At 41.8% G+C, this 26,882-nt stretch overlaps 1 long non-coding RNA gene across 2 annotated transcripts in view; it reads right to left on the reverse strand.

The window, feature by feature from the left end:
* Positions 1 to 14,207, reverse strand: part of LOC125640923 (uncharacterized) — an 80,695-nt gene extending 66,488 nt beyond the window's left edge. The window contains exons 1-2 of one of the 2 annotated variants that reach the window (XR_007357941.2): positions 13,797 to 14,207; positions 13,523 to 13,612 (exon numbers count right to left, since the gene is read on the reverse strand). This is a non-coding gene — a long non-coding RNA (uncharacterized LOC125640923). The remainder of the gene's footprint in view (positions 1 to 13,522; positions 13,613 to 13,796) is intronic. The other variant, XR_007357942.2, reaches the window with a different exon arrangement.
* Positions 14,208 to 26,882: the final 12,675 nt, after the last annotated feature.

The raw sequence follows: 26,882 nt of genomic DNA on the forward strand, positions 1-26,882 counted from the left end.
CAGTATTAGATATGACTAGTGGACATTTTCCAGTGGGAATGTTTTTTCTTGGAAAATGCTGACTCAATGAAATTGAAACTTCCTATTTGTTCCCCTCCATTCCCAGTTTCAGTACAGGAGCCTGATCTCTGTCAGTTACCCATCCCTGATTCAGCACTGTGCTGGACCCTGTCAGTCCCCACTCCTCTCACACCCTGTCTACACATCATCAGGGCATGACATGGAAGGAAGGAACAGTGAGAGTCTGCGAGGAGAGGTGGGGGACATGTACACCTGCAACAAACAGTGGAAGTGGGAGTACATTGCTTAATTGCTGGAAATTTAAAGGTTTGATGTTTCATTCTGATTCAGAACAAAACAAAATTTCCAAAACTCAGAATTTCCTGCTAACCTTTCAAAAGAACCAAGGAAACAGATTATGCTATTGCCTTTCTCCAGTCATGTGACACTGATAGAGAATCACTAACGAACTGAACAAACACTAAACACTAAAACTGAACCAAGAAGATTAGTAGAATAAGGAAACCAATATTATCCTTAACTCTATTTGGTTTCTTTTTTTTCACCAAAGAGCTTTTGCCTATACTTTTTCCCATGCTATCTCTTGCCTGTATTCCTGCTACAGGTTTAAAGAATTAATACAAGGGAGCATCACCTTGATTCACCCCCTACTCCTCTTAATCTGCCAGTACATTTTGCTGACTGAAAAGGGTAGCATATTCTGCACCCTTTTAAGGAGATGTGGCAGAGGTTACGTTTCCCTTTTGCATTTAGGAACTCCAGGAGGAATTATGCCACCCTGAACCCCAATGCCTCATAGAACTCCAGCTAGGGTTGAGGAGCTTGGCACCACACTATTGAAGTCATAATCATATCCTTATATAGCTGAAAACAGTGCTTAGTTTGTTCCCGGGCTTGCCAGGGCTGAGTCCCGGAACCTCTAGGATTGGCAGTTCATGGCCTTGGCACCTCTGAGCTTGCTGGATGAGTAATGAATGTAAAAAAAAAAAATTGTTTGAACCCCAGCACGTAATTGCTTGAGTCCTGGCACCTCTTTCTTTACAAATTAAGCACTGGTTGAAAGAATAATGGACTGACTAATATGGGACTCCATTATAAACAGGGCTCTGTGTTTGTCACGGAGTTTGCAGAAGTTGTGGATTCCATGACTTTTTGTGACCTCCGTGACTGCTGCAGTGGCCACTGTGGATGATTCCAGGGCGGCCCAAGCAGCGGCCCTGGGGACAGCTACTCCAGCCAGTGCTGGAGCTGCTCTGAAGCTAGCCACTTAGGCAGCCCCTCAGCCAGCTTCACCAGCTACACTGGCTCCTGTTCTGGAGGCCCTGGGCAGCTGGTCATGGGGACTGCCCAAGCAGCGGCTGGCTCTGGGGCTCCCTCTGGCAGTGGCTGGATCAGTGGCTGGCCCCGGGGCTCCCACCCACCCCGGCAGCAACCGTAGCAACTGCTGGCCTCCCGGGGCTCCCCCCACAGCAGTGACAGGAGCAGCTGCTGCCCCCCTGGAGCTCCCCTCCAGTGGTTGCCAGAGAATTGGGTCCCATGCTCCACAGCTGGGGCCTGGACACCCTCCCCAGCAGCCCTAGAATGATACAAAATTAATATGGCACACATTAAATTGATTGACAATTTTATTAACTGATAGGTTTCAGTGTAATTGTAAATGGGGAATAATTATTGAGAGTGTGTGGTTCTAGTGGGGTCCAGCAGAGATCAGTTCTTGGCTCTATGCTGTTTGACAGTTTTTATCAACGACCTATAAGAAAACATAAAATCATCACTGATAAAGCTTGAAGATGATATAAAGACTGGGGAAGTGTTAAATAATAATGTATGCAGATCATTGATGCTGAAAGGTCTGTCTCTCTTACTAAGCTGAGTAACAAACAATATGAGTTTTAATATAGCCAAATGTAAAATATATACATTTAGGAATAGAGACTGTACTTACAGAATGGGAGACTCTAAAAGTGACTCTGAAAAAAGACTCGGGGATCATGCTGGATAATCAACTGGCCATGAGTTGTCAGTGCAACACTGGCCAAAAAGGCTAATGTGATCCTTGGATGCATAAACAAGGGAATCTAAGTAGAGATGTTATTTTCTCTGTATTTGGCACTGGTATGACCATTGCTGGAATATTTTGTCCAGTTCTGGTGTCCACAATTCAGGAAAGATCATAGGCACTGACTCTGTGGATGTACCCTTATGCAATTATCTAGACAATATGTCTTGCTCTTTGAACATTTTTCAGGAATAGGGATAGTAGGTAACTATCTGGGGTCTGAAGGTTGTCCCACCATCTTTATCTGGAACCCAAACTGATCACCTTTGAGTGAACACATTCTACTATGATAAAATGATTATAATGACTAATATTTGCATACTGGACTTTTTATTCACAGATCTCAAAACAGTTTACAAAAGGAGGGTTAGTATTATTTCTATTTTATGTATGGGGAAGCAGAAGGGCAAGAGGTTAAAACCTAGATGCACAAAAGGAGTTAATCACCAAAATCCCTGTTTTAGGTGCCTATGTTCCAGTTTTGGCACCACTGTGATGCACAACCTCCTGGCCTAATCCTGTAGGCACTCAAACTCATTAGGTACCTAAGTTTCCATTGTTAAAGTTCCATAGGTACTTAAGCTTTCACAAGAGGATGAGTGGAGGCAGACTAAGAGGTACTCCACCTCAAACCGCAGAACCAGACCCAGAGCAAGGAACAACCACAGTTCAAGCCTGAGGCCAACACCAGCCAGGCACATGCCCTCCTCCCCCAAAACATACTGACCCTGCTACAATTTCATGGGCCTTTTTCATACCCATACTTCAAACCTGCTGATCCCACTGCAACTTCATGAGCCTTTCACAGTGGGTGCATATGCAGTGCTACCACCTGGACCCAGACACACTACTACACCTATGTGACATGCTCCACAATGGTCTGGCCACACCACATGCAGGAGCCATGAACTCCATCCCCATGAGGATTAGCATAGTCCTTGCCATACTGTCCTCGGGATTTTTCAAAGAATGAACACCCAGACTGCTGGCATCACCCAGTCCACTACCTCAATAGTACTACAACAGTTCCTGGGAGCCATCAACAACCATGTGAAGAGTGCATTGACTTCCCCTCCAACTCAGCCACCCAAAGGTGAGACATAGTTGAATTATACCAGATTGCAGCCTTCCCATGTGTGCTCGGGGTTATGGATAGAAACTATTGTGACCCAGGGAAAGGGAGACCAGATGTCCCGATTGTATAGGGACAGTCCCAATATTTGGGGCTTTGTCTTATACAAGCGCCTATTCCCCCCCCCACACACACACACACACCGTCCTGATTTTTCACACTTTCTGTCTGGTCACCCTACCCAGGGACCACTTGAAGCCAATTGGCAAACAGCATAAGGGACAGCTAGGGTTTTACAGGGATCTTCTAGGTCAGATATATGGATATTACGTTCACCAAAGGGTGGCACATAAGGCATCTATCAAGAGCCAGTTGCCCACTGGTTGTCATAATAATTTCAAAATGTATGTACAGATAATATTTCAGGAGTTATATAATTATACTGGTAATTAATGTTCTCAAAGCCTTGGAGTTAACAGACACTTATCTCCCTGTCTGGTTCTTGTGTATTTTGTGTCTCACAATGCAAGCCTATCTGAATGTGGAGCTAGATGCAGATTAAATGACTGCAATGTTGACAAGAGAAGGAGGCCAAAAAACAATCAGCAGGGTATCCTGTTCATGGATAATGAAGAAAGGACTGTCATGATATAGGTAAAGGTACCAAGAGATTCCTGGCATCTTTTCACCTAGGAGGCAAGCTGACAGCTTGTTTTGTCTCATGAACAGAAGATCACAGCCACGTCTGGCTGAAAGAAGCTGGAAGGGTTTTGGGTTTGGGTTAGGGTCAGACAGAAAAGTATCTAGTTCAAGAAATCTAGGTTCAAGAATGCTAGTTATGATTTTGTTTTTTATGCAACCATTTGTTTCCATTGCTTCTACTTGCTGTCATTTGAATCTCTTTTTTGTTAAATAAACTTTTGCTAGTTTTCACTGTAAACATATTGAAGTGTTGTATGTTAAATGGAGCAGTGGTCTGAAGTGAAACTGGTAAGTTTCTCTGAAAGCAGCAAATCTGGGAATACCGTGAGTGTCCTGTGGACCAAGGGCTGGACACTCCAGGGGAACACTAGGAGGGCTTGGGAGTTGGAACATGCTGATTGCTAACTTTCAGAGGGCCAGCAGGGCCCGCATAGGCTGAAAGGGGAGTGCTTCTGTTGCCCGTGGCTCATAGAGCAGGGAGCAGGTAAAGACAAGGCTTCCACATGCTAACGGAAGCTGGTAGTGAGGACCTCATGACCCCCAGGAAGCACCACAATTATGTCAGCATCAAAAACCCTAGCATGAGGCTTTAGTCTACATAAAAAGACATGAGACCTATTCCATGAACATTATGACTGTCTGCAATGTGAAGAAAATATGCGTGGGTGTCATGGTGAAGGACCTTGGTTCATGCAATGACGCATATGTCTGACCACAATCTGAGCTGAGAGACTTGATAGCTGAGGAACAGTTCCCACATGGGTGGTTGCAAGGTAAGACTCAGACAATGTCTCCTCCCACTCTTCTGAACAACCCCCCTGCCTAAATGCAAGCTGTTCACAGACCTAACTACCACAGGCAACCCTACAATGAGGACAGGTGTCTTACCCACTATATGCATGTGCCCCACACAGGTGACTGAAGATACCCTCTCCATCACTAACCCAATAGTTATGCAGAGGAGTGGTATAACCATATTGATGTGGACACCCCGACTATGATTGAGAGAGCCTTTGGCACCGTAAAACTGCAGTTGAGGAGTTTCCATGCCTCTGGTGGAACATTACAGTACAGCCTCAAAACTGTATGTAAGATATTCCTGGTCTGCTACATCTTGTGTAATGTTGCAATTAGGGCTGTCAAGCGATTTAAAAAATTAATCTCAATTAATCACATGATTAAAAAATTAATCGTGTGATTAATCGCTCTGTTAAACAATAATAGAATACCACTTATTTAAATATTTTTGGATGTTTTCTACATTTTAAAATATATTTATTTCAATTTCAACACAGAATACAAAGTGTACAGTGCTCATTTGATATTTATTTTTGGTTACAAATATTTGCACTGTAAAAAAGAAAAAATAAATCTTATTTTTCAATTCACCTAATACAAATACTGTAGTGAAATCTCTTTGTCATTAAAGTTGACCTTACAAAAGTAGAATTATGTACGAAAAAAAAAACTTTGCACTCAAAAATAAAACAATGTAAAACTTTAGAACCTACAAGTCCACTCTGTCCTACTTCTTGTTCAGTCAAATCTGCTGTGAAAGGGTTCTTAAAACGAACATGTGATGAGTCGTCATCTAAGACTACCACAACATGAAATATATAGCAGAATGCAGGTAAAACAGAGCAGGAGACATACAATTCTCCCCCGAAGGAGTTCAGTCACAAATTTAATTAATGCATTTTTTTTTTAACAAGCGTCATTGGCATGGAATCATGTCCTCTGGAAAGATGGCCAAAGCATGAAGGTGCATACAAATGTTTAACATATCTGACACATAAATACGTAGCAATGGTGGCTACAACAGTGGCATGCAAACACCTCTTCTCACTTTCACGTGACATTGTAAATAAGAAGTGGGCAGCTTTATCTTGTTTGTCTTAGTGATCTGCTAAACAAAAGTAGGACTGAGTGGACTTGTAGGCTCAAAAATTTTACATTGTTTTGTTTTTGAGTGCAGTTATGTAACAAAAAATTCTACATTTGTAAGTTGCACTTTCACGTTAAAGAGATTGCACTACAGTACTTGTATGAGGTGAATTGAAAAATATTATTTATTTTGTTTATCATATTTACAGTGCAAATATTTGTAATAAAATAATAATGTAAAGTGAGCACTGTACACTTTGTATTCTGTGTTCTGATTTAAGCCAAATATTTGAAAATGTAGAAAAACATCCACAATATTTAATACATTTCAACTGGTATTCTATTACTTAACAGTGCGATTAAAACAGCCATTAACCACGATTAAGTTTTTTGAGTTAATCGTATGACTTAGCTGCGATTAATCAACAGCCTTAATTGCAATACAATGTGGAGTACCTTTACCTGAGAGACTACAGACAGACAAAAGAAAGGGCGGAAGAGGAGGAGAGAGATGACAACCCCTATCTGGAAGCTGAACCGTGAGAGGAGATGGAGGCAGAAAAGCTGTGGGTGGTGGATCCTGAGGAGGGATCAACAGCTATATCACGTCAGGTCATGTGCACAGAGGCAATCATCCTAACGAAGAGAGACCACTATATCCATGACTGACTTCTTCAGGAGACTTTTCTAAACCACAACAGACACCTATTGCCTTGAAAGGAAAATGGACTCCACAGTGTATGTGTATGTGGGGCAGTGGGGAAAATGACTTGCAACACAAAGGGTGTGTGTGTGGAGGGGGACTTGCAGGGAAAAAATACAAAGAAGGTGCTCAAAAGTATTGTAACAGAAAGGTCCAAAAACAGAAACTTTTTGTAAAACAAAGGAGAAATGTGATGAATAATGCTTTTAAAAAGTGCTCTACAAACAATGGGGAAGGTTCCCAGGGGATAGTGCTGTGGGGAGTGAGGCTCTCATTGTGAAGGGAAAAAAATAGTGGAAAACCCACCACAGTACAACCTTTCTTTCATCCATATTTTCTTGGTGGAACTCTGAAGAGCTAAAGACAGGCGGTCAATTCAGAATGGGGCCATCATGGGGAGTCATGCTGAGACGGGGAGGACCCTTCTCTGAGGGGACTGTGTGCTCATCAGTGGGTAGTGACAGAACATTGGAGCAGTATGACAGGCCTGGCTCAGGTTCGGGTGACAAGAGGGCTAAGATTCACAATGCCGAATTTCTTTTGTGTACCCAGACCTAAGTGACTTACCCAATGTCTCACAATAAACCTGTGGTGGAATATGGCTTGGAAACTACGTTTCCTGATTCCAATAACACGCCTTTTCCATTGCACCATTTGGCCTCTCACCCTAACATAAGTGTGCATATGCTGGCATGTCATATAATGAATATGAATTTCAAAATTAAGCCTTGAATATTTTTCTATATTAATTACAAATTACTAAAGACAAATTAAATCTAGACCTCTTTTAATCTTTGCTTCATAAATTATTTAAGAACCCTGTTTTTACATATCATAGTGTAACTTTCCATTTGTCATGGTTTGTCATATATATATTTAAATACATCTACTCCCATAACAGTGCATGCTTCATAATTCATTTTCTTGAAACTGAGCTAATCAGTGGCAAATCGTCTTAATTAACCTTCCCAGATAACACATTTTGGTTGTTCAGCAATTTAAAACCAAGTAGTTGTTGACTGTAATGATTAATTGCATAAAGTTACAATTCATTATTGAAATGTTCTTATGAAATTTTCAAAGAAATCTTGTTAATCTTTTATCAATGGCTTTGAAGACCTTATTTAACAAAGCTGCATACAAATTCATAAAAGAGATGATAAATGTTATATCTACTACATCATAAAATGGTAATTGGCATAGATTCCATAGCTTGATTAAATATAAAAGTGATATTTCACTCCAGCCTTGATTACAATGATGCAGTGGTGACCAGAGTTTACATTATCTGGTGTCCTCTTTATAACAAGGATGAGCAAACCAATTTGGATACAATTAAAATGTAATTTCCTAGATTTTTTTTTTCTTTTTAAGTAAAAAGGTTTTTTTTAAATGATGATGTATAGCTATAATAACTCCCTATCATACATTGGCAGTAGGGTCTTGAACCCTTCTTTCACCACTGACTGTTTCCACTTAAACTACTAGGTCTTGGGGAGGAGTCCAGCCTAGTCCAGCTCTGCTCTCATCCCTCACAGCTGCTCCAGCAGTTCCCAGATGTTCCCAGGGTGTGTGTGTTTTTCCATTGTGAATGGTATGAGCCAAGCCTTAGAACATTTATGTGTTGTTTAGTTAATATTTTGGCATGCTGCCAGAATTTTCCTGAAGAACACAAGGTACACCAGGGGAATGGTGATTTTTAAGTTTATATCCCAGGAACAGCTGCACAGAATTTAATAGGACAATAAAAAAGGGGAGGTGAGGGGCACTTCTGTAGCCTGAGAGCATTCCCTCAGCTGAATCTCAAAGCCCTGCTGGAAACAATGGAGGTCAGAGAGCTTCTTCTAAAAAGATTGCAATAATATTGGAAAAGGGAGGGCAAGCTAAATATAGGAATCACAAATTCCACCTATAATAATCAATTGCATCAAATTAACATATTTAAAGGATATTTTTAAATTTAATTTATCGCAATAGTTTAGATATGTTAATTAAACAGGAATTAATTGAAATATATATAAACAGATTAAACTAGATAATAGCTATGCATCCAGTATCAATTCTATTTGATTAACATAGATTAAATTAATTCTAAATTTAATCCTTATTTTTGACAATTTAAAGTGAGACCTAGGGACAAATCCTGCTCACATTGTCAGTATACTACAGCTGGACACTGCAGTTCATGGCTAAGATTTTCAAAAAATAACAAGTAATTTTTGATGCTTCATTTTTCAGGTGACCAACATGAGACTACTTTAAAGGGTCTGATTTTCAAAAATTGCTGCATGACCACTTTCTGAAAGTAAAGCCTTTTCCTGATGTCTCAAATTGAGCACCTAAAGATTTTAGTCACTGAAAGGTTTCAGAGTAACAGCCATGTTAGTCTGTATTCGCAAAAAGAAAAGGAGTACTTGTGGCACCTTAGAGACTAACCAATTTATTTGAGCATGAGCTTTCGTGAGCTACAGCTCACTTCATTGATGCATACTGTGGAAACTGCAGAAGACATTATATACACAGAGACCATGATACAATACCTCCTCCCACCCTACTCTCCTGCTGGTAATAGCTTATCTATTATAAGATAAGGTGACCACCATTATAAGATAAGCTATTACCAGCAGGAGAGTGGGGTAGGAGGAGGTATTGTTTCATGGTCTCTGTGTATATAATGTCTTCTGCAGTTTCCACAGTATGCATCCGATGAAGTGAGCTGTAGCTCACGAAAGCTCATGCTCAAATAAATTGGTTAGTCTCTAAGATGCCACAAGTACTCCTTTTCTAGTCACTGAAAATCACTCCTTACTTTTGAAAATCTTACTTGTATGAATAAAATGACCAAGAGTTGGCCCCACTTTTTATATTTTATTAGCATGCTGGAGGTACGGGTAATATCTCCTTCATACATGACCCCATGTGTAGTTTAATCATTAAGGGTAGTTCAGGTCAGTTCTCCCAGCTAGGGGAGGAATTGTACAATATGGACAAACAGGGGTAAGATTGGTTGAGGGGGCAGGAGGAAATGAAGCCTTTATAAAGACACAAAGATATCCTGAAGTCCCCATTAACTTTCAGTTCTAAAACTATGGATATATAGCCCCCACCTGTGAAGGAACATGTACTAATCAGGCATTTTGATTTGTTTATGTTGGACTGATATTCAAATTTGAAATCCTATCTGCTAGGTTTCCATACAAACAGATACCCTGGTTTCCATTCTACAGCAAGTAAGTGAGACTTTTAGAAATATGATTACTTATACATCACTACAGGCCCCAAACTTTACTTCTGAGCTGCTTCAGCTTTGTATATCAATAGCTTTTGTTTTAACTAGTAGATGTGGTCGTATTAAACCAGCCAATTCCCCTTGCATAAGGAACCATGAATAAGGAAAAGTTAAGACGGGGTAATTTGCTGGCAGCTTGGAATGGACTGATCAGATGGAATGGATAGACAGAGAGGACCAGGCTGGGTAAGGGGCACTGTGATGGGCTGGACTGGGCCAAAAGGCCACCTGCTGGGGGCCTCAGGGTCCTGCTACATCCATGCCAGGAAAGGAGCAGTGGAGAGGTCCTCCAAGTGGGCTAGAATGGCTGCAGGGGAAGCAATCAATCAGAGAGGTTTCAGGGAGCAGCCAATGAGGACCCGGGAGGCTCATATAAAAGGAGCTGCAGGACCAGAGTGAGGTCAGTCTGCTTGCAGAGACCAGGGGAGCAAGACAACTACAATTTGCACCCTTTTTTTCTTCCATTTCAATGTCCATGATCATATGTGGGAAAGGAGTTGTGTACTGGTTCTTTCACATAAGAGATGAGACAGAACTCAGATGTAGTAAACACAAAGGAATTTCTTTATCTAGGATGCTGGATGGACACACATACCCTGCCTCTCTAGCTTGCAGTCTGAGGAACACAGCCTATATGGTACAGTGTTATCACAGGTTCTGGTTGAGTCTTTGAACAGATTAAATAATTGTCAAGGGGACTGCTGAGTGCACTACAGATTGTACAATAATACAGGGAGTCAGATGTGTGGATGAGGAGAGCTGGCCCTTGAGAGGGGTGAAAAAGTGAATTGTCTCTAGCGCCTAATGGATAGCTGAGGTCCCCCTACTGTCAGCACCTTATATTACCATAGTTCCTTTTGGTGAACTTTCTCCTTTGGCTGGCCCTGCAGTGAATGCAATATAAAGCATAAGTGAGAACTTCTGATTGACAATCATCTATCATTTTATGATTAAATATGCAACCTTTGGGGCATTTCTAATTACAACCCACAACAATTACTTAGTCCTTATATTTCCATTGGGCTCTAAAAATCTAGCTCGTCAGTTGGTGTGGTAGCTGTGGTATAGGAGTTAATGAAAACGAGTGTCCTAATAATAACTTCCAACCAACTTGTCCTGCTTGCAGTATGGACAGCCAGACCTAGTAGACCAGAGTCCACAGTCATGGGACAAGAGTCAAGAGTTGGCTGGGGCAGGATAGTGGGAGGCCAGAAGCAGGAGACAAGCTGAAGTTCAGAACCACAAGTCAGGAACCAGAGCCAGGCTGTGTCAAGATACCAAAGGGTCAGAGGCAGAGGACAAAGCAGAGGTCAGTAACCACAAGTCAGATTTCAGGAAATCAAGCCACAGGAGCAGGATGAAGTTCGTCAGACACCTTCCTGTTCCTGCTGCTGGCTTGAGTAGAGCCAATGGGCCAATCAGTCACTCTAGGACTTTGCCAACTGGACTTCAGGATGGAGCCTTATACTGGGGCTGGGCTTTGTGGGTCCCAGGTATGCCACTAGGCTGCCATGTGGAGGGTTGGAGTGTACACCTGCCATGAACACTTCAGGCCTAGGTTTGCAACCTGTGGGTTATGTTGCAAACTATAGAAATGGGCTGAATGAAACAATCAAAGGAAGAGTACATTTTATTGAAAAACAAAATGCCTAGCCTTAATCTCCGTATGCTTGCAATAATTAAAGAAAATATAAGTTTTCAGTTACAATATGTCAGTTGCAGCTTGCAGAAGTAACATTGGCATGGATAATTGCACTTATTAATATGCCAGGAATGATTCCAACTGGTAATTTGAACATCAGCAAACCAGAAATGTTTGGTCAGTTATTGAACTTAAAGTGTGCCGGTTTGCTGCCAAATTTCAGATGTGACAGACACAGTGTAAATTAATAGTGGCTTAAGATGGAAGTCAAAGCTTCTGTAAGTGATTGAAAGAAATGATGTTTACAATGTTATTCTCATTGCATTGTTGCATTGAAAATACTAGGATGTGATAGAGGATGTTGTTTCCAGCAGAGCAGATCTGTGGGGCCAATTCAGCAGGGTGAGTCTGGCTCAATATGTCTAAATAATATCAAGACAGAAATCTAAGTAAAAACTCCAAACAACAAGACTGGGGCGTTCAGAAACAGTGGCGGATTAACAGTGGATTCTTGTACCCTGAGGAACTCAGTCAGATCCTCAGCTGGTGTAAATCAATATCGATTGCCTTCGGTGTCCATATTTGTTTGTAGAGGGTTCACTGCTTGGGCAGAGGTGGCAATTCTTCAGAAAATGCTCATGGACTACCAGTATAGGTTTGAACAGACAAGCTACAAGCAGGCCCTCAAGTCTCACCCTCAGTTCCAGCATCGAGGGACTGATCAAAAGTCCATGAAGGTAAATGGAAATATTTCAGTTGTTTTCCACTGGCTTTGAATCAGGCCCCAATGGAAGATATCGACAGCAGTCTTTCCCCCATGGCTCTGGGTTGTTCAAAACCAGAATTTTGGTTGGATCAATAATAACGATTACAAACTATGGGTCCATATCTAAGCCAGTAAAGCAAATGTGTTAGGAGTCAGGTTTTCTATTTAAGTCTGTCTCTACTAATAACAAAATACTATTGTAATTGATCCTAATAAAAATACTGTTATACATTACTTCTCACTTAAGCTCACTTAGGCTCCTAAGTATCTACATCCTTTTTAAAAAGGAGCTCACTTCAGTCTGTGGTGTGCATGTGAGGAGCTGGGAGCAAGAGGCACTAGGAGCTGAGAGTGAGAACATGGACTGATGGAGGACTGAGGTGTACAAGCATTATCAGAGACCAGGAGGAAGGTCCTATGGTGATGATAAAGAAGGTGTTGGGAGGAGGCCATGGGGAAGTAGCCCAGGGAGTTGTAACTGTCGCACAGCTGTTCCAGGAGGCACTCTAGACAGCTGCGTTCCACAGGGCCCTGGGCTGGACCCCGGAGTACAGGGCAGGCCCGGATTCCCCCCAAACCTCCCAACTCCTGGTCAGACACAGGAGGAATCGAACTGGACTGTGGGTTCAGAAAAACCGCCAAGCTGAGGGCTGCTGTGAAGCTCCAAGGTGAGCAAATCTGTTAATAAGCGCAAGACCCAGCAAGGTAGAGGAGGAACTTTGTCACAATATATATAGCTAATGAAAATTCCACAGTGAAGAAAAGTATTCCGAGATTCATTAGGGTATTTTGGTAAAGGTCCGGTGAACATAAATGTCTGCATACTAACTGGGAAGATGGGAATTCTGCTGCCTTCCTTTGGATGCTGCGTCCTTTAATCAAAATAATTAATTTTGAATAGTCTCTTTAAAATTGCAAACTATTTCAACACAAACAATACATCTTGGAGCTATACTGCTTTAGTTGTCATGCTATGGCATGGGTTAACCTGATAAAAACCCATGCCATGGACCACATAACAAAGAATCACACCTTTTAATAAAACAGGTAATTATCTAGAAATTGCAGGAAGGCTCCCATCATTCATGGATAGAAATATGTAGTGACACTACTATCAAATCCTAAGCACATCTCCAGCAACTATGCACTCCTGCAATTATGGGTCTTTATACTGCAGCATTAAATATAGTACTGTAGTTCACAGTGCACACAGCAAGCCTGCTCAATATCTTAAATTGCAAGGCACATCCTTAAAAGACCATTGTAGAAAGGTTTTAATGGAACAGAAAACCCATTATTCCCCTCTCCCACTCCTGCCATTTACAGCACAGTGCAAACGGTATTTGTGCAAGACCTATGAACTGATACATTCAAAAATAGATACCTTGTTGCTATGTAATAAAGATCTTTTGTCCTCAGGCACATGTCAGTGGTTTAACTGTCTGTTGCATTATCATCCTTTTATGTGAAACATCTGGAAAATCAAGATGAAAAGACTATGCCATAATTGTTTTGAAAGTTCATCTCAGTTCTGTAATTTGTGGCATCAAGCTCTGCCCAAAATATTAATTCTTTAGCTATATTCTGATTAATCACTATATCATGTATGATTTTAAATATCTCCCCTATAGTAGGAAAACTCCCAGTAACTTACCTACCTTTGTTAGGCAAAAGGATTCTTTTCCCCAAGAATCAGGCAGGCACAGACAATACTGAAGGGGGTTTATTCACAGTACAGGAAAGACTGACAAGCAGCTTTGAAAATATGGTGCCATAGTGGCCAGTTATATACATTCTCTTATCAATTCATTTGCATTTCTGTACATACAGAGACAGACATTGTTACAAGTCAAGACAGAACCCTGAACAAAGATAAAAATAAGAACAGTACGGCCATATAAAGGTCATCCTAATTGCAGCAGACATCTATGACTACCTTGCGGGGGAAGGAGGCAGGGTGGTGGGGGTAGGGATGAACGCTTACAGTTATCCGGTGGGTTGTGAAGGGAGGGTTAGCATTGTTCTAAGAACTGAGTTACTGGGCAGGCATTGATATATAAGCTTATCAATTGTTTACAGTTGTTAGTGCCTTTTGAGTTACTGAAACATTCGTGCTTGGTCTGCAGTTTCTGTCTTAGCTGTTAGCTAAATTTTAACTCTTTCCTGAAAATTCCCCTCCTTTTGACAAATCAAACTATTAAGTGAGATAAAGTCAATATTTTAAATACTTTAATATGCATGATCTGTTTTAGGGTTGCCCAAGGGAGGCGGAGGGAGAGGGGAGTTGGGGGAAGGGGGTAAAGGTAGGAAACATAGTAAGATTTTTAAGCATGTATCTAAAATACCCACACATGACAAGAGGGGTTAGGAACATAAATATAGAAGCAGTGGCAGCTGTTATTTGGAGAATTGTCCACCAGGAGATGGGGTTGTAAGATGCCATTACAAACAGGATCTTTCAACTGGGTGATGGTTTGATTGGAGAGCTGGACTTGAATGCAGCCTTTGGTGACATGGTTATGAACGGTGGTAAACACAGATGCAGCAGCCAGGACCACTTTGAGTAGTAGCTCCTTGGCCAGTTGAACCTGTGTGTTCTCTAGGTATAGGTTGTTGTATCACGAAGAGCCGCTGTCATTTTAGTGAACACACGGCTGGAGAGGTGCGCATCACCTGAGGTAAATGAGTCAGTAATCTGCAGTCACATGGAAGCATTTGCCTGGCACTGTAATGGTCTGTACTTGTAATAAGATGCAGCGGTGATGAAACACCACTGAGTAGCGGATACTTGTACAGCAACTTCACCATCTGGAAGAGGAAGGACATCCACAACAACAGACGAGGTCGAGGTCAGGGGGAGAAGGGTAGAACAGGAGCACAGGATGTAACTGTCTGTTTCTATGCAACAATCCGAGGTTGTCATCAGTGTAGCATTGTCAGGGGATGGTGTCAGGTATCCAGACAGCCTTACTTTATACAGCATATTATTAGCCACATATCCAACAGACTTGAAATGAAAAGAAGAAGGAAACACATGACTAAGAATGACAGAAGGATCACAAGAAGGAAATTGAAGGAGAAGGGTGAGTATGGAGGAAGTAGAGAGGCTACTATTAGTTGTGTAGAGATGCCTGCAATGTGGGCAAGGGTGGGGGAAGAAAGGGAATGGGAAGGGGGAAAACCCAGGCATACATTTAACATGTTTTTTGCAATGTTAAACAGATCATGAGCCAGCATATCACAACCACGACCTTTAGCTTGTGGCTTGACCAGGTTGACTATAGCATCTGAGGGTTTCTCAATGATGTTGTAAAAATCCTCTATGGCTACATCAGCTGCAGTGAGAGCATAAGCTAAGCCGGTGTTAGCATGCTTAAGGGCTTCGGTGGCTTGACCTTTGACCCAAGAATTGTATGACCTTACATCCCGAAATTGGGGGTCCTATATGTGTGTGTTCACATCCCCTGAAGCTAAATACCCAGTTACAGTCCAGATCCGATGAAATGCAGGGAGGGAGCCGAAGACTGCTCCCAGGCTGTGGTAGTCGGATTGAGACCTTGGAGCCTGGATGTTTTTGGAGGCGAGTTGTAAAGACGATAGATTCCAGGTGGTCCGGTCTGGGGGTAAGCCAAGTGTCTGGTTTCTTTACCCATTCACCGCTGTCTCCTGTAGGGAGTGGCACATACTGGCCAGCTTTGAAACAGGTATCTTGTGTAACATGTACCAAGAGCAGATCCCAGGAGGCTGCATCAGGTATGTTTGCCAGGAGGATTAACGTGGGGAGTCACATTTGTTACCTAAAAGGATACAATATAAACAAAATGAATTTATTTATACATTTTAATTCTGGTTTTAAGGACCCATGTTGGAATTCCTTGCACCTTCACAGAGGTATTTGTATGGGCCAATACCACGTGTGGAGCAGAATATTTGACTGAAGTACCCCGGGGTTGTATGTCTTACCATGACCTGTTCTCCCTCCGGTATGTCCACCCAAGAGGGGGTTTCTGGAGGGTCCTGGGCTTAAGAGGGTGCATTTCCACAAGGAACCAGTATGCCTTGCTGAAATAAAGAGTGAATAATGTTACCGACTGCATCCATGGCCTCAGATTTGAGAGGGTATTGCTTGGTAGGTGAAGGGAGTTGTCTGGTAACCTGGATGTGTGGGCAGAGACGAGCAGGCACCAAACTGCAAGACAGCTTATTCTTTGCCCAAACAGAGGGGCACCTGGAACATAATTCTTGAAAAGGTTTAGATGTATCCCAAGTAAGAGCCACAGATTTGGCAGTTGCAACAGAAGAGAGGGATGTATCATTGCGGAGGGGGATGGTATGAATACGCATAAGTTTATCAGTAACTGTACTCTTAGGGAGGTTAAGAGTTGCTGGAAGGTCGCAGAGGATGTTCATGCACAAAATAGTTCCCTCTGCATTTGGAGCTACATAAAAAAAAAAGACTCAGTCCAGCAGAATAGATTAGATTTTTCAAGAACAGGATAGCTTTTATAAGCCATGAGTTCTGCACTTCCTACCCCTGAAATAGTAATATACTGTTTAGTAATGGGGAGGGGGAGGTCAGTAATGGAAACAGATGCTTCCGTGTCCATGAGAATTGTGCATGGCCGGCCCCTTATCCATGCTTGTAAGTGTGGCCCTGAGGTATTTACATCTGCATCAGTAGTACTGACAGGCAAGCCGGGGGGGGGGGGGGGGGGGGGGGGGGGGGGGGGGGGGGGCTGCTGGATCCTAGAATGATCCTGGGTCATGGAATTTAAAAGCCTGGCCATTTCCTCTTTGCTTAGGTGTGAGTAAGGGTTGGCAGCTGGTTGAGATGGCGCATTCTTTTCCAGAGTATCAAATTTGGGTCTTTGGGCTTTAGATCAGGGAGATCTTTCAGTAAGTCCCTCATTTCCTCTGTGCTGAGAGGAGTGTACTTATAAGTATTATGAGCCACTCTGTTTTCACCTGTCCCTGACCACTGAGTGGTCACTTGGAGAGGGGCCAAGAGAGCACTGGTACTTAATTCTGGGTTAGAAGGGAGGGGAGGAGGAGGAGGAGGAGGAGGCCAATTATTTTGATCTTCCCCCGTGTGTGCCAGGTTCCAATTCTGAATTTGTTTCTAAAGTTGTTTCCAATTAATTTTGTTTTGGTCTTTATCAGTATGATTTATCAGTGCTTGAGTCAGGACCAGTAAAATTACCCTTCTGTTGTATGCTAGCAACAATACGACATGGAGAGGAGTTGTTTGTTTTTTTTAGTTTTGCTTTTAGAGCCTTGTTCTCTGCTTCAAGCTGACTTAGCTTGTGGTTGAAATCTGTTTTTTGATTCAGCTCTGATGTAAGAGTTTTTTGAAGTGTTTCCAACTCCTGTAATTTTCTTTCATATTCACAATACATTATTACAATCCCTTTCCCTAATCTTCCTTTCGTCTGACCAGACCATCACAACTCGCTATTCATCGTACTCATACCCTCATTCCATCCATCTTTTGCCATCGTTTTTTGAACCTTCTTATGTTTCCCTTTCATAAAATCAATGAGTCTCCCTCCCGTAGAGGGCATCATTGATGTTCCCCAGGGCCAATCAATGCGACTCCCTCCTGTAGAGAGTATCATTGGTGCACCCTGGGGCACGCCAGCGGGTCCCGTCCCGCCCCCATGGAGGGTATCGTTGACGCATTCTGAGGCAATTCATAAGACATTGTATCCCAGCTTCCTGAAACCCACTTAAGCGGTGCTTCAGGGGAGGCTGACTGAGCACCCCCTTGTCCTCAGTTTACTGCAGCACACCCTCTGGTGCTCAGTACTTGGCAGTGCAGCCTTCACCTCCAGCGATCCCTGCACCCCAACAATCTTGGCCACAAACACAGTCCCATTCAGTCCTCTTGCCTGTGTGTCCTTGTAGCGGGGTGGTCACCCTGCTCCAGCCCTGAAGGGGTAAAAGCAGCCCTGGAGAGGGTTGCAGCTGGGGGAAGAGGAGTGAGAACAGCTGAGGGAAGCTGAGTGAGTGAGTGAGAACAGCTGTGGCCAGCTCAGTCAGGGCCCAGCTGGCCCTTATAAGAGGGCTGTGGGCCAGATGCTGGGGAAGTCTCACTCTAGCCCTGGAGTGGGAAGGGCTAGCTGCCTGGGAGCAAGGTACCTGAGGAGGAGTAGTGCTAGGGAAGGGCAGAGGGAGCTGAGGAGCTCCAGCCTGGTGAAACCCCAGCTGCAAGCCTTGGTGAAGGCCTACAAAGGTACTGGGGCTGCAGAGGGGCAGCCCAGAGATAGGCAGAGGCAGCTGGTCCGACCCCTTGCCAATGATGAGTGGCCATTACAGACTGTAGTCTGCCTCAGTGAGCTGGGGTTAGATGATGACTTGCAGTAGCCACTGAGGCAAGGTGGGTTTAGAGGGTTGGGGGTTCCCCTGGGAGGGGAGATCCAGAGTGTGGGGGTCCTGCTGGGGCAGAACCCCAGGGTAAAGGACACTGGGGTCCAGTAGGGACATGGGGCCAGCGGCAAATGAGACATTGGCCTGCAGAGGGCACTCCAACGCTGGAAAAGAGCTAATTCCCTGGATGACCAGCAGGAGGCATCACACCGGGGAGTCATCGCTTCGCTACAGTCCTATATGTGGTCCCTATTTAAAAAGGGGTGTGGAGGCGTGCCTCGGGGAGTCCCAAATCAAGGTGTGCACTAGAGGTGGTAAGTTAAAAGGTACTCACTTCTACCAACATCTCTGAGGATTCTCGATCACACCCTGCTTGCTGCACCAAAACTGTTAGGCAAAAGATTATTTTCCTCAAGAATCAGGCAGGCACAGACAATACTGAAGGAAGTTTATTCATGGTACAGCGAAGACTGACAAACAGCTTTGAAAATATGATGCCATTTTGGCCAGTTATATACATTCTCTTATCAATTCATTTGCATTTTTCTGTACATACAGAGACAGACATTGTTACAAGTCAAGACAGAACCCTGAACAAAGATAAAAATATGAACAGTACGGCCATATAAAGGTCATCCTAATTGCATCAGACATCTATGACTACCTTGCAGGGGAAGGAGGCGGGGTGGTGGGGGTAGGGATGAGTGCTTACAGATATCCGGTGGGTTGTGAAGGGAGGGTTAGCATTGTTCTAAGAACTGAGTTACCCGGTGGGCATTGACCATATAAGCTTATCAATTGTTTACAGTTGTCAGTGCCTTTTGAGTTACTGAAACATTCGTGCTTGGTCTGCAGTTTCTGTCTTAGCTGTTAGCTAAATTTTAACTCTTTCCTGACTCCTTAGTATTGACATGACTCTCAGCTGGTCTGAAATCACAGCTTCCTATCCTCAAGAAAATGAGCATTAAGATTTATTTTCCTTTTTTTCTGATATTGACCACATGCCATATCTATGCTTATCACCAGTACATTTCACATTCACAGCAGCTCCTCTATGAAATGTACCCAGTCATTTATCTTCATTTTGTGGTCGAAATCTAACGTGACTCTCTTGTCTGTGCTCTTTAATGCAGCTTGACCAAGATGGCTGCCAGCTAACTGGTACATCAAATCAGTAAACCTTGTTTTTTTCATTAAAGCAGCCCTACATTGTATCCAGAAAGAAGGTGGGAGTGAGATGGAGGCAGAGTAGAGACAAATAGAGAGATTTTTATGTTTTCAGTATTTTGAAAATGAAAATTTCCATTTTTCCTCTCTCACTTTGAACGTGATGATTTAACTATTTAATATCCCTCCTGACACCAATATCCTCAAGCTTAGAGTAAAAATAGATCTTTAAGAGTCTTTTATAAATATTGAACTAACTTAGGCTCTTATGTTACCTTTGTAAATCTGCTGAAACTCTTTTGACTTCAAAGGAGTTTTCCGGATTTACACTGGTGTAACAAACAGCAAAATTTGTCTCATTGTATTTAATGTGTTTTGTTTCCTGACTTTATTTGATGTAAATAATTAAGATTTTCTCTAATCTGTGTAGATGATTGACAGGTTAGAAAGTGGGATAAGAACAGCCATATTGGGTCACACCAAATGTCCATCTAGCCCAGTATCCTGTCTTCCTACAGTGGCCAGCGCTAGGTGCCCCAGAGGGAATGAACAGAAGAGGTAATCATCAAGTGATCCATCCCCTGTCACCCATTCCCAGCTTCTGGCAAACAGAGGCTAGGGATGTGAACTGTCATATTTTCTTTGGTTCTTTTAATGAAGGTTGTTATACATATCAGAAGACAATAGATTTATTCTTTTGAAAGATGATCTTGTTTGTTTCTTTTTCATTTTTAACAATGAAATTTCTGCTATGAATAAGTATCAAACTCATAGGGAATACCTAACTAGAAACTTAAAGGAATCATTTTTTTTTATTATTAAGCAATATGAGAGTAATGCAAGTAACTGGAAACACTTAAAGATCCTAAAACCTTTAGGAAAAAATCAAATATCAAAACCAAATTGGAAAACAATTTTGTGGCACTGATAACTTACACTGACTGTATGAGACCTTTATTAATCTGGTAAAAATCCCATATTGTACCTCGAGATGGTAAATGCAATATCCAGTATTTAAGTCTGATCCAAGAACTACGGAAGTCAATGGTGGTTTTCCATGTGTGCTTCATATTATCTTACATCTGTTTTAATCTTGGTCCTGGTGAAAAGCTGAGGGCCTGAATCAAAGCCAATTGAGGTCAAAAAGAGTTTTTCAATTGACTTCAGTGGGCTTTGGATCATACCCTGAATAGTGCACCATGATGGCAGGTAAATATTTGGATATGGATCCTTTTAGAAAGGATTTTTTTTTTCTTTTGCAAGCTATTGTGTTCATATATTTATTTATAAAGTTATTAAGCCTTGTTGTGTTGCTTCCCACTACTCCCTCAAGCCATGAAAACAAACAAGCTCCAAGTGATAGAAAGACAGCAAAATGAAAAGGAGTACTTGTGGCACCTTAGAGACTAACCAATTTATTTGAGCATAAAGCTTTCGTGAGCTACAGCTCACTTCATCGGATAGCAGACATAGAAAGGATTCGCAAAAAGAAAAGGAGTACTTGTGTCACCTTAAAGACTAACCAATTTATTTGAGCATAAGCTTTCGTGAGCTACAGCATACGATGAAGTGAGCTGTAGCTCACGAAAGCTTATGCTCAAATAAATTGGTTAGTCTCTAAGGTGACACAAGTACTCCTTTTCTTTTTGCGAATACAGACTAACATGGCTGTTACTCTGAAACCGGTCATAGAAAGGATTGCATCAAACATGATCTTGATATTTCAGCACTTCCACTTCTCATCCTGGTTAGGACTTGGAAATACAAAAGTGAGTAAAATCAGTGTAGACAAACCCTAAGCCTCACTTTTAGAACTCTCAAATTTCAGGATTCCCTCCCCCCCCCCCAACCTTCAGTTGATTCAGTTGCTTATTGAATTTTCCTTTCAGGGGTGTAGCAAGTTTTTAGCTTGACAGCTTTGTTTATCTGGTATGTAAATTAATTCTCATTGTCTTTTAAAGTATTTTGGAATTAACTGCCCAGTGGGGAAGCCACATTCCTTTGTTCCTGACATTTAAGAGTTGTAATGGGAGATCATGACTGAGGCTTAACTTTACTCCACAATCATTTCTCTGGGGATTAATTCAGGAGAGTTAGCATGTCTGCAAATGTCCTACTATCATGGAGAAGAATGTATAAGCATATATCCTAATCCCTCTTTGTCTCTGAAGAGAGGTCCAGCTAGCCCATTTCTCCTCTATCTTAAATCTGTTCAGCCAGTTCTGGGAAAACCAGTGTGAGCAACCAATGATGGCTGCTCCATTGTGTGGGCAGATGGGCCATTGTGTTTTAAGGGATGTATTCATCAGATCCAGGAAAGATATTTCCTTAAGCCATGATAGCCAATTTTTTTTGTCAAGGTCCAGATTTCTTGGTCAAGGTGTAATCAAGGTCCAGACTCCAGCAAAAATAATAAAATAACAATAATGATAATAAGTAAATAAAAAGATGGCATCCATTAAGAAGCATTTTGCAGTCCAGATTTAGCCCACAGTCCATCTACTGACTACTTCTGCCTTAATTGTTACAGGCCATGAATCAGATTCACCCCCTTTCTTTTAATAAACCAGAAATATAATTTCTGGAAATCAGGTTATAGATGATCAGATATTGTCACATGAACTTTTTGACATCTAAACAGGTTTAAGAGGGAAGCTATTAATTTACTCAAGCCTATCCAGCAAGCCCTCACTTTAACCCCATTAGCACCATATAGCTACATTAAATTAAATAACGTCTGCAAAACCTAGCAGGATTTTTTCATATAATTGCCCAGATGGAGGTGACCTGCATAAGTATTAGTAATTTATTTTTTATATATCTGTTGTACAAGCAGACAGCATGCATTTTGACTCAAACTTCTCTTCATTACTGATACTTTGTATTTTTAGCCTTGTAATTAATGTCTAAGGCCATTTCCATAGCATTACACCAACATTCATTACTGGCTCCTTAGATACCCTATAATGACTTTATAAACTAATTAATACTCTTTCCTAATGTCTTTTTATATCCTCATTTCCCTTCTATATAAATAAGAGCCTCTGTTAAATACTGTCTATTCAGCCCAATATTGTACTTAGAACAATTACAGTATTTCAGAGAATACATTTAGTCAGGGTAGGCATTTTTTCCCATTAGCCTTAAAAGCATGGTTAATTATGTACAACAAAAAAGGTATTTCACAAAGTGCAAATAAAGATTAGACAGAGGAACACAGTCTTAGCCATATAAGAAGATATAAATTTTGAATCTCTAAAATTGATAAAAAGAAAAATATAGATTTTTATTTACCTCTATTAGTAATTATCTTTAAAACCATGAATAATCTAAAAAATTTCAATATCTTCATATACTGTGTTTTAGGCTGATAACACTTTCAGGGATCCTGATACTCCCTAAGGGCATGTCTACATTTTCAATTTGCTGTGGGTTTTGTGTATATATATATATTAAGTGTTTCACAAGTGGAATGTATATACTGCATTTTGTTTTGTGATCAAAACACCTTTGCCTTAGAACTTTGCGGCCACACATCACAGCAACGTTTGGGAAGAAGCATTTAGCATTCTGGTCAGAAATCCTGTGGTGCATTGTTTGCTGCTATGCTGTATGTTTTCTGGGATTTGTTTATGCTCTGCATTCTAGGATTTCTACCAGAAGGCAATGGAATTTGGGGGTTTGTGGTCAAACAGAATAATTCCCATGATTCCTCTGGTTTCATTCATCAACTTTCTTATTTCTGTGATCCAGTACCGTTTTCACAGTGCTGTCAGGCAGCATGGGAGAAGCACTGATGATCACTGCAATCCTCACAGTTATGAACATAAACCGAGTGCTGGTAGAATACCTAAAGTCATGCAGTGACTTCAGAACCAGGGTGAAAAGAGCAGCTGAGGAAGATGAGGAGGCAGAAAGCAATCAGACACACCTACACTTTTTCCTGGAATAAATTCACTTGGTGGAATGCTGCTTTTAGACTCCTCTAACTATTCCTGGCAAGTGAGACAGGATAGTACTGCAGTCTTCAGAGAGCCAGCAGGGGCAGCAGCACTTCAAGATGTCAAAAGTCACTTCCTTAGAAACCTGTGGAGAACTTGCTCCAGAGTTGCAACAGCAACGACCCACACGAGCGCTTCTATCGTCAGAGAATCATGTGATCATCGCTATCTGGAAGCTCACCACCTCGGATTTCTACCATTCTATAGCTAACTAGTTGGTAGATCAAACATCAGAGCTGTTGTAATGGAGATGTGCACTGCTATCAAGAAGGCATTGTCCCCTTAGGTCACAATACTAGGCTTTTAATGACTTTCATGGTTGGGGGTTCTTAACTGCATGGTCATGTATGGGACTTATGTATGCCCCACACATCAGTCCTCAGAGCTCATCAGAAATGGGTACTAGCCATGGTGCTACAAGTCCTGACTGATCATCAACATTTTTTGTGGGTGGCCTGGAAAAGTTCATTGCACCAGGATCTTTAGAAGATATGGATATTTAATGCAATGGACACATGGAACTTTTGAACCTATGGGCTATATAGATATTAATAGTATTACTATCTTTCCAGTCATTCTGGGAGACCAAGCTCTGCTCCTGTGCTTTCACAGGACAATTGGATAGGAGAAAGGAACTATTTCATTATATCCTGAGTAGCTGCAGATTAACTGTGAAATGTGTATTTGGAAGACTGAAAGGTAGATGGAGGATCCTGACATGAAGGCTGGATGCTGGTTAGAGACATCTTCCTATTATAACAGCTACTTGTTGTGTTTTTCACAATCTTTGTGAGTGCAAGAGAGACAGCTTTACATATAGATGGGAGCAGGTGGTGGGCAAACTTGGTAAATATTTTTAGTCACACAGGGAGCCTCTACAGAATGATGCTCAGGAACACATCATAAGGGAGGGGAAGGCCCACTTATGACAAATGTATATGTTTTTGCATAAGGCAATTGTGACAGGTTGCCCCCCCTTAGGACACCACCTGATGTGCTGAGATACTGCTGAGCCTGCCTGTTATGCCAGCCTGGGCACCCTTTTTACCTGTCTTGCTGAGCCAAGCTATTAAGCTTCCTCCAGCACACACACAGGGAGGGCCACGCCCAACCGCAGAATGAAACAGACACTGAGATCAGTTCTGGGAAGGCTCAGCTTAAGGGACTTGCCCAAGCACTCACGTGTCCACCTCCCTTGGAGTGCAGATCCAAAGATATATTATGAAATATGACTCCTCCCTCAGTGTGGAGGAAGGTATGCACAGCCTCTTCCCCCCATCCCAATTGCGAATTGTACAAACGGGGTTATATTATAAACAAGAAATAAGTTTATTAATTACAAAAGGTGAATTTTAAGAACAAAGCAAATTACTGAGCAAATAAAACAAAATATGCAAGCTAAGTTCAAAATACTTAAGAAGCTGGTTACAAAATATAACTTCTTACCCTAAATGTTATTTTAGGCAGGTTGCAAAGTTTCTGTCGTTTACAGTTCCAGTTATAGTTCTTTTCAGACTGGACCCCTGTCTCAGTCTGGACTCCCCCCGCATTCCTTCCCTTTAGGTGGCTTTAGCAGTCTCTCTTCTTGGGCAGACAGGCCATGGAGAGGAGGAGTCCCATTTGTCTTCCTCCCCTCCCTTAAATAAGATTTACATAAGGTGGGAACCTTTGCTTCCCAAACTTGATTCCCCCCTCCTCCACCCTTCCCTTCAGTGGAAAGATACAAGAAGTCCCAGATAATGTTTACTACCAGGTGACAAGACCACCTGACCTAGTAGTGACACAGTTACATCCCCGGACACCTCCCAGGCGGGAGAGAGATTAGTATCTTCATGGTCTTGTTCCTTCCTCATGGCCCATCAAATCTGATGTCCTGTCGTCTGGTGGGTGTCTTCCCAATACACACCCAGTTGTAATTGTTCCACAGTTGATATTCCTAACTTTAGGTACAGAAATGATATATGTGTACAAATTGGATAGTCACATTCAGCAAATTATAACCTTCCCAATGATATCTTACAAGACCCATCTTGCATAAGGTACATCTGTTATGTCATATCCACATCATAAGCATATTTCCATAAAGAATATGGAACGTAACATCACAGCATTTATTAAGATTACTGTGAATTTTATATCTTTGTTCTTAATCAACTGTATGTGAGGTTTGTCATGCTTTACATTTAATATAGTGCTTGTTTTGATGTGATTTTGTGCCTGTGAAGACATTATGAGAGTGAGGCTTCACATTAGAAAGGAAGGACCAAGACCCAGAACCATGATTGTAAAAAAAGAAAAAATCCAGTTATTTTAAAAAAATACATAGTACTACACAAAAATGAGCTTTGTTATCATTCAATAAAAAAATGATTGAGCATTCATACTGCTGTGCAAAGTTAGAAGGTTAAGTGCTCCAAGAACATGATTTGTGTCTCCATAGATCAATGTTCTTCTATTTCTGTCTGTCTCCTCTTCCTTATGATGCTGATATGGTGGAAAATAAAGAACAATAATAAAAAGATAACTTACAACAAATGTACCTTTATTTAAAGTCTCCTTCCTTGTTAAGTTTCAGAGTAGCAGCCCTGTTAGTCTGTATTCTCAAAAAGAAAAGGAGTACTTGTGGCACCTTAGAAACTAACAAATTTATTTGAGCATGAGCTTTTGTGAGCTACAGCTCACTTCAAGCCATCCAATGCCACCCTTTTTGGGCGCAGTGGCAAAAGACCATAAGCATTGTGGTAGGAGACTGTGAGGTGGGACACAGCAAAATTTAACAGTGTTTTTGTGTTTCCATGTTAATATAAACTAGACTCGAGAGTTTACAGTCTCTAGGATGGCCTTTTCATTGAGTGTGAGAGGGAAGGTGTTTAAAAGCATGAAGCAGAGGAAAGTTAGACCAAAATGGCGGTGTCCTCACAGTGCCTGGACATGTGTAACATCCTTCTCCCGTATTGAGCTGTATTTCAAAATATCAGTTAATAATTAGAGGTGCCATCCACAATATGGGTCTCTGCCTGTGGTTCAGGTTCATCCTGTATCTCTGAATGGAGGTGCTCTGGGACCTCCATTACTGCATCTGGCTTTGGGTTTACCCAGCACACTCAGTCACCCACATCTAGGGTTTATAGATCAGTCAGGGTGTCCTCAACAAACTCTGGTGCAGAAGTGTCACATCTAGTAGAGATATGGTCAAGCTCCTTATAGTAA

Source organism: Caretta caretta, chromosome 1 (genome assembly GCF_965140235.1).
Source record: "Caretta caretta isolate rCarCar2 chromosome 1, rCarCar1.hap1, whole genome shotgun sequence".
In the NCBI taxonomy this organism is placed as follows: Eukaryota; Metazoa; Chordata; order Testudines; family Cheloniidae; genus Caretta; species Caretta caretta.